We start from the raw sequence: 8,017 nt of genomic DNA, 5'->3' as shown, positions 1-8,017 counted from the left end.
GGGCTAGCTGCTCATTGAGATGACTTTTTTGCTCAATCTCCGTGTCAGAAAGAAGCCTCACCTCCGCGATTTTATCTAAGGAGTCAATTAAGGTAGAGAGCCGCAACTTCTCTTGCTTATACATCCCTGCGGTGTGTTTGGCCCAACCACGAAGGAATTGGCGCAGCGCACGGATGCGATTGTTCCATCGTTGAATTGGTGTGTCGCCACGAGGTTGACGCCGCCACACCTTTTCAACCAACTCATGAAAACCCTCTCTAGCGAGCCATCCAAGTTCGAATTTGAACTCTTGGCGGTTCGTACTAGGAGTGGCTTGACCAAAATCAGTAAGCAATGGGGCATGATCCGATAAAGCCTCAATTCTCTCCAGTGCTCGTACCGAAGCTAGGGGGTACTTAAATTCCCAATCGGTGGTAACTAGCACCCGGTCAAGTTTTTCAAAAGTTGGTATAGATCTGTTGTTGGCCCAGGTGTATTGGCGCCCCGACAGAGAAAGTTCCCGCAAGTCGAGGCTATCAATAACAGCGTTAAAAAGAAACGGCCATCTAGTGTCGAACCTATCATTGTTTTTCTCCTGCTGATATCGAAGAATATTGAACTCCCCCCCTCCCCGAGTAGCATTGGGTGTGGATTTTCTCGACAGGTGTTGACAATTTATTTGAGAAAGGCCGATTTGAACTCATCTTGAGCGGCACCATAAACAGCAACCAAACTCCAAATGATGTTATCGGCTTTATTTCGAAGGTTGAATTTGATGTGGTACTCCCCCTTCGACGTGGAAAGAAGTTCCAAGTAGGTGGAGTGTATTCCTAACATGATACCCCCAGACCTCCCAGAAGGCGGTAAAATATGCCATTCGTAATCTTTGCCACATGAAAAATGGTCTAGATCACGTGTAGGAAAGTCACGCCTACCACACTCAGAGATTGCCACAAAGTCAAGAGCATAATCCCTAACACAATCAGAAATATGTTTATGTTTAGCCAAGTCACCAAGACCTCTGCTATTCCAAAACATTCCTTTCATGATGAACCTTTTTTATATTTGGAGACTTTTGCCTTCTTATTTGGGCGTCCCTTTTTATTACCTGAATTAGATTTGTTCTTACGTACCGACGCGACAAGCTCACATAGCATAGTGTCGCGCGTGGTATCTTCGAAGTCTACCTCAGTTGCATCTTTGACCAAATGAGAGAGAAGTCTGCCTTCATGATTGGCATCCGACTCCTCCTCTTCCTCATCTGATGCTAAGGGATCGACAAGAATATGCGCCTTAGGAGCAACCGTAAGCCGGTCGAACTCCACTTGCTTAAGAGCCTTAACAGAGAAGTCAATTGCTGATTCATTTCTACCTAATGAAATACCAAGACTAGTAATGTTTGAATAGACTTTGGCATTATCAAAAGAGAGAAAAGATTTGCTAGGAGACGTACCATCAAAGTCGATATTCCGCGAAGTAGTTCTACGCATGGCCTTCCACATGGAGTCCTCATCCGTAGCGGAAGCCCCATCAGTGCCAACTGGATGATGCTCACTACGTCTGAGATGTGTTGTCGTCGTCTCGGTTTGAGCCAGCGTCCCGGAGGCCCTGAATGGTGGAGTAGAGGGCTCCGGCGTAAGAGAAGCGGACCGAGGGGCGGCAGCCTACCCCCCTCCACATCGATCGCCGAAGGGGTCTCCCCCCGCCCGCCGAGGAAGGCGCAGAGGACAGCGCCCGTAGCTCCGCCAGCGCGAGGTCGTGATCCGCTCTCACCGCCGGGGAGAAAATCACTCCCCGACGACAAGTAGGTCGTTGAGAAGCCGAGGTCGGAGTCGTCACCTGGTCGTTATCTTCCACTCTCGATGTTCCTATCTCCTGAGATGCTGAAGGGCTGTCGTCCCGAAGCCGCACCTCCGGTACAGCCGGTGTAGCAGCCAACAGTGGCGGCGACACAGACGTACGAGATGGCGGGGTAGTGTTCCTTGGCTTGAAGCTCTCCGGTTCAGACAACCGGTCTCCCATCGGCGTCGAACTCAGTGTAGACTGTAACACCGGTTTAGGAGAAGTGCGCCTGAGGGGGTTCGGCGGCGTGACGGCAATCATTTTCCCCACCGCCGCCGGCCTAGGAGGTGCAGCAGGAGGAGCGGTGCTAGCGGACGTAGTCTGCATCGGAACGACCCCTCCCGAAGTTGAGGTAGCCACCGAGTGGGTGGACGCCGAGGGCGCTTTCGGCCTCTTGCTCATGTCATTGGCCCTGGACGTATCCTCTCTGTCATGTCCCTTGTCACCCTCAAAGTCATCATCATGCTCCCAAACACGTGGCACGAAGTCATCATCTACATGGAAGTCATCTTCTTCCAAGGTATAGCGGAACTCATAGCCCTTCTTCTGAACCACCACATCCGACGAGAGCGAGTTGATAGTACTCCTCTTAAAGGCGTCGAGGTTAAGCACGGCCACCTGTATCCGAACTATACCCCGGCGGCGTAAGCAAAGAAGGTCGACGTCCAAGGTGGCACCAATAACAGAACCAACAGCCCAAAGACCCTAGAAATGTCGTAGTGCATGAGGAACTCCATGAACATGCACGCCCTACATATTCTAAAACAGTCCTCTTGTTCATTATGCATTACTATCATTATTACATCACACTAAATGGCTTGTTGCAGCAATTGGCGCAGAGGTCGACTACATCCCGGAAGTTAAGCAAATTATTTGAAGGATTTTTTCCTCAACTTTCTTCAAATGATTATGTTCATACTGTGTTATTATTTGAATTCACCATGATCATTGCCCATAGCTTTCTGTGTTGATTTGTTTTTGATGACATGAGACTCTGTTCATGATGATTTTTTTCTCAACTATCTACAACTGCACAGAGATCAACTACAACGAGAAGTTAAGCAAGTTAGGAGCGACACATATAGCATATGCTCCTTCAATAAATCATCCCTAAAGGGCGATTAGGAAGGTGAATTGACTGTACATTGTATTCTTTCATGCCCCAATTGGGTTAACAGAAAACCCAAACGATATCCCACCGCAAATTACACGAAGGAACATAAAATGAAAGTTAAGTAACTAATTGAAGAGACCAATTGCGTCCATTGGCACAAAGACGTTTCTCGTAAACGATCTGGAAGTGATTCTGTTTGTATGTATATTTACCAACGAGAGATGTCCATATCCTTGTTCCGCCGAATAGTGCAACCCAACATTGTAATTTCAGATGGAGCTCATCTCTGATGGTTTATTACTTTTTAAACATTGTTCGTTAGTGTTTATTACATATGGTTTGCTTGCCTTCTTCATAGCTTATTCATAGTCACTTTATTATATTATCACTTACCGGATCAACAGAGATTCTTTGCCGGGCCACGGATGGAGTTTCCTGCCCGAACGCGAAGGGCCTTGCGTGCTCAGACGCGGATTAATTTGCGTGTCCGTGGACTGTGTGGGCCGGTCGCGCGTAGGAGCCTGCCCGCAATGTAGCCTGTCTAGCGAACAACGCAGCCACGACCGGAGCAACCGAACCAAAAAATGAGGCAGGCAAAAATGCTCTATTCTTTTTCGTGGCCTTTGGTTTTGTGTGAACCACAGTAGCACATTGTTCTAACTCTTTCCTTTGTAGCACCTTCTTGTGCTAGCTTTCTAACCGCGCCACCTTTTCTTTCCTGAAGTTAAGCTAGTTATGGCAGCACGTATAGCAGGCACTCCTTCAATAAATCATCCCAAAAAGGGTGATTGGGAAGGTGAATTGATTGTATGTTTTATTCTTTCATGCCCCAGTCGGGTTAAAAGAAAACCGGAATGCATATCCCATGACAAATGACACGAAGTATTCGAACCAAGAATCCCACCCGGGATCACATGAGCAGAAGAAAACTAAGCAAACTGGCCAGACGCTGGCCTAGACAACTGTACAATCAAACAACCGGGGCAATAGAAAGGAGTTTGTTGCGCCACTAGCGCAAAAACAACTGCGACCAGAAAGCTAAGCATGCCATTGGCACGATTACGACAATGACGACGACTCAGATGGCGGTTGGGCCGACAGAGCGGACGACGACGGACGTATTGGTGGCCTTGGAGGCCATGCTTATTAGGTCACCGTCCGGTACCTCGTCTATGTTTAGTTTAGTTTAAATTTAGGTTGAACTTGTTTATTTTTGTCCTTTTATTTTAACTATACAAAATTTTGTTTAATTTCATCCATTCACCTTAAAATTCATTCATATTTTGTTTTGTTCATTTGTAATGAGTCGGATATTAGATGACACACTTGGATAGACTGCCTAGTTACTGAACGGCCACGAAAATGCGACCAACAAGAGCGCCCCAAACGAGTCTCAAACACCCGGGATGACCGACACCCTCGTATCCAGCCCAAATATGGGGCGGATATGGAGGCACCCAGACGCGCCCGGGTGCGTCCGCCACATCGGTGCTGGTCCACTCGACCCCACATGTATTCCTCCCCATGCACTCGCTGCACCAAACCCTAGCCATTTCACTCCACTCCCCTCTACCACCCAAGTTCCCTTCCGGTGATCTCCGGCATTGTGGGCGGAGGATTCGAGTCCTACACATCCAGAACCGTCGACCCTGAGCTCAACTCAGCCGCTCCCGGGAGGAGACCCGTGCGAGGCAGTGATCGGACTCCTCCCGTTGGGAATCCATTGTGTCCTCCAAAATGGCACATATTAGATCCGGCGCTAGGTGTGCCACCGCTGCCTCACCGGTGGTGGTGTAGTCTATTTGCCGTCCGAACGTGGTGGCGGACACACAACCCCTCCGTTGGCACAACGAGGCCATGGATGTACCACGGGCGTCATCCGGCGCAAACATGGCGAGGCATGCCTGTCGTGTGAGGCAACAGGTGCGGGAGGCAGCGAAAGCCCTCGCGGCGGTGGACGTTGGCGAGGCGGAGTCGCATTCTTCGATGCCCCGTATGGTGCACCACTTCGAGCGCCGAAACCGTGTCGTGGTGGATGTCGCCAACTCGTCCCAGAGCGGATCCATCATTGATCTGCCGTCCATCAGCACCGTCCGGTTACGAGCTCCGACATGAAAGGGTAGGGCATGGGAAACCACAATGCCTTGAGCCCCATGAGCTGGCTCATGTCCCATGCCCTACTCTACCTTGCCGGCAACGGGACCAACACTCTGGGGAACGCAGCCGGCCACCGGACATGGGTACGGCGGAGCCGGGCGAGCTCCGCTTAGATTAGGTTTCACGTTGCATGTAATAATATGGATTTGAGGTTTATAATTTGAGGTATCCGGTTGTAGAATCAAATATTTGAGGCGTGACTGGTCACTATCCGTGATCAATGACACACTTATTATGGGATCGTAGTTGTAGGCGCAAATGTATTTCGGTTAGCTAGGCGGGGTCCCCACATAGCGGCAGCCTCTGCTCCTCTTGGTGATTGCAACAGACGAGATCAACGAGTAAGGTGTGGTGCGAGAGCGAGACAATGGGGAGAGGTGCTCAAGGAGATGTGGCGGCATGAACCACCAAAATCAGAGTGTTCGTATGGAAGAGAACACGATTAGGGTTTCGCCGCATGAAATCGCATATCTACCCCACTATAGGCTAGAAATATCTCACCTTTGCCACTGGTAAAATATCCAACGGCTGAAATCGCATTGGTAAATAACTAAATATCCAACGAGCAAAACAATTCGAGCCCTAAGATGCATGTCTAAACGGATCGGGTAGCTGAAAACGCCTGAGCTGAGCTGGAATTTGAGCGGGCTGCCCCTCTTTACTCTCTAGTAGGAAGGCCAAGGCCGAAATGGTAGCAGCCCATGGTCAGTCCAGTCCAACTGTAGAGCAGAACAGAGGAGAGTTCTAGCAGAACAGAGCACAGATCGCTCCCAAAAACCCTATCGCCGCCGCCGCCGCCGCCGCCGCCCTAATTTCCCCTCTGCACAAGCACCGGCAATGGCGGCAGAGGCCGAGTACGACGACTACGGCGTCGGCGTGCATCCCGGATACGGCGCGGGGCACGCACGTGTTCACGGTCGCCGGCTACAGGCTGCACAAGGGCCTCGGCGTCGGCTACTTCATCAGATCTGCCACCTTCGCCGTCGGCGGCTACGATCGGTGCATCCGCTACTACCCCGACGGAGACTGAAACATGGACTACATTTTGGTCTGCATCGAGCTCCAGAGCAAGGAATACGTGGTGAGGGCTCTCTACGACCTGAAGCTCACCAACCAGACCACCAGGATGTCGACATTGATCTGCTCCCGGCAATCGTCCTTTCCGGCGTTCGACTCCCGCCACTCATTCGGGAGGACCTTCTACGCACACAAGATCGTGCTCACGATGCGGTCTCCGGTCTTCGAAGCAGAGCTCTACGGGCCAATGGCAATGTGCGACACCGAGATGCAGTGCATTGAGATTGTGGATATGCAGCCCGCCATCTTCGGAGCATTCCTTCACTTCATATACACAGATTCATTGCCTGCCATGGATGACCTCCTTGACAGCCATGACAAGAGGGAGGTGATCAGGCATCTGCTTGTGGCTGCAGACATGTATGCCATGGACAGGCTCAAGCTGATGTGTGAGGCCATCCTGTGCAAGGGTCTAGATGCCGAGAGTGTGGCGGCCACGTTAGCTCTAGCTGATCAGCATGGTTGCAGCAAGCTGAGAGACGCTTGCATTGAGTATATCAGGCTCTTCTGTTAGAACAGAGGAAATGTCTAACCGCCTGACTAGAGAGCATGTATTGCTGTCCTTATAGCTTATATATGTATGTACGTGATATGCACTGCTGTCTTTTAGATCATGTTGCCTTGGTTTTCTGTAGCTCAGGCTACATGGTATCCATTATCTTTGCCATCCATTTCTGCATCGCGATCCATGCAGATGCATTTGTCTTTTTTGTTTCTCTCAAACGACACAACATATAAACTTCAAATTTTGCAGAACAACAATACATTCTAACTACAATCTGGGGAAAAACTTTCAGATTTTTTCATGCATTTTAAATACTTAAAATAATACTTTTAGTCAAACAAAATCCCATTTTGTATATTTATATCAGACCAAAAAATCTGAATGTTTTTTCACACATTGATGTTCTAATGTTTGTTCGATCTGCAAAGTTTGAAGTTCATATGTTATTTCATTTTAGAGAAACAAAAAAGAGAAATCTTCTCGTTGTAAGTTAGTTGGAGAGTACGGATCTAAAAGCAAGGCTGGAGGGTTGAGGATAAGAGGTTCCATGTAGCCTGAGCTACAAAGGAACTTTGCGCTCCTGAAGTCTTCACATAGATTTGGGAGGATATGAGTAAGTTTATCAGAAATTATGTTGGCTAGACCTATATGAATCCATGCCAGCTTCCCGTGAATACCATGTCTATTCTCACACTCCCCAACGTTGCCAGCTGAGAGTTTTGCCACACACAGACATGACCGTCATCATCTTGTTCTGGTTTGGTCCAAAGATTTTCTATGGCTTGGTATTGGCCTTATGTAGTAACAGTCGAGCACGTTCCTTCTTCTCCAGCGACGCATGGGATCAGCGGTCCTGGGAAAGTAGGTCGAGTTTGATTGGGATCTTGGTCAAAGTGACGCGTGACGTGGCCAAGCTTATGTTAAGGGTGTAGACCAAGTTTATCTCGTCATTCTAGAACAACCAGCGCACCATATCATGGGTGACTATGCCAGTGCGTGGGCCACACATAATGAGCCTGGTAGCCCGACAATCATTGGGTGTGTCAAAAAAGTAGGTGCCTGCACACAAGAAGTCGTTGTTGTATTCCTTGTAAATCCATAGCACTTGGAACATTGCTTATATACTCCTTTATTGTTGATATAATGAAGCACATAGTAATGTAAAAATAAGATGTAGCAAAACTCAAGGAGGAAATAACTATCCCTCCCTCATCTTCACAACGCTCCAGAACTATCACCAGAGCTTGGTAGAAACTGGTGGGGGCCAAGGCCAAGACATGAGTGTTTGAGGGTGAAAATTGCTAAAACCATTCTCATCTAGGCCCTAGAAAAAGTTCTTCACA

At 48.8% G+C, this 8,017-nt stretch overlaps 1 pseudogene; it reads left to right on the top strand.

The window, feature by feature from the left end:
• The first annotated feature begins 4,825 nt into the window (after window positions 1-4,825).
• Window positions 4,826-6,783, top strand: LOC119361417 (annotated as a pseudogene).
• The last annotated feature ends 1,234 nt before the right edge of the window (window positions 6,784-8,017 follow it).

This window comes from Triticum dicoccoides, chromosome 2B, assembly GCF_002162155.2.
Source record: "Triticum dicoccoides isolate Atlit2015 ecotype Zavitan chromosome 2B, WEW_v2.0, whole genome shotgun sequence".
Lineage (NCBI taxonomy): Eukaryota > Viridiplantae > Streptophyta > Magnoliopsida > Poales > Poaceae > Triticum > Triticum dicoccoides.
The sequence above is the reverse complement of the archived record's forward strand: the minus strand, read 5'-3'. Positions and strand labels throughout refer to the sequence as shown.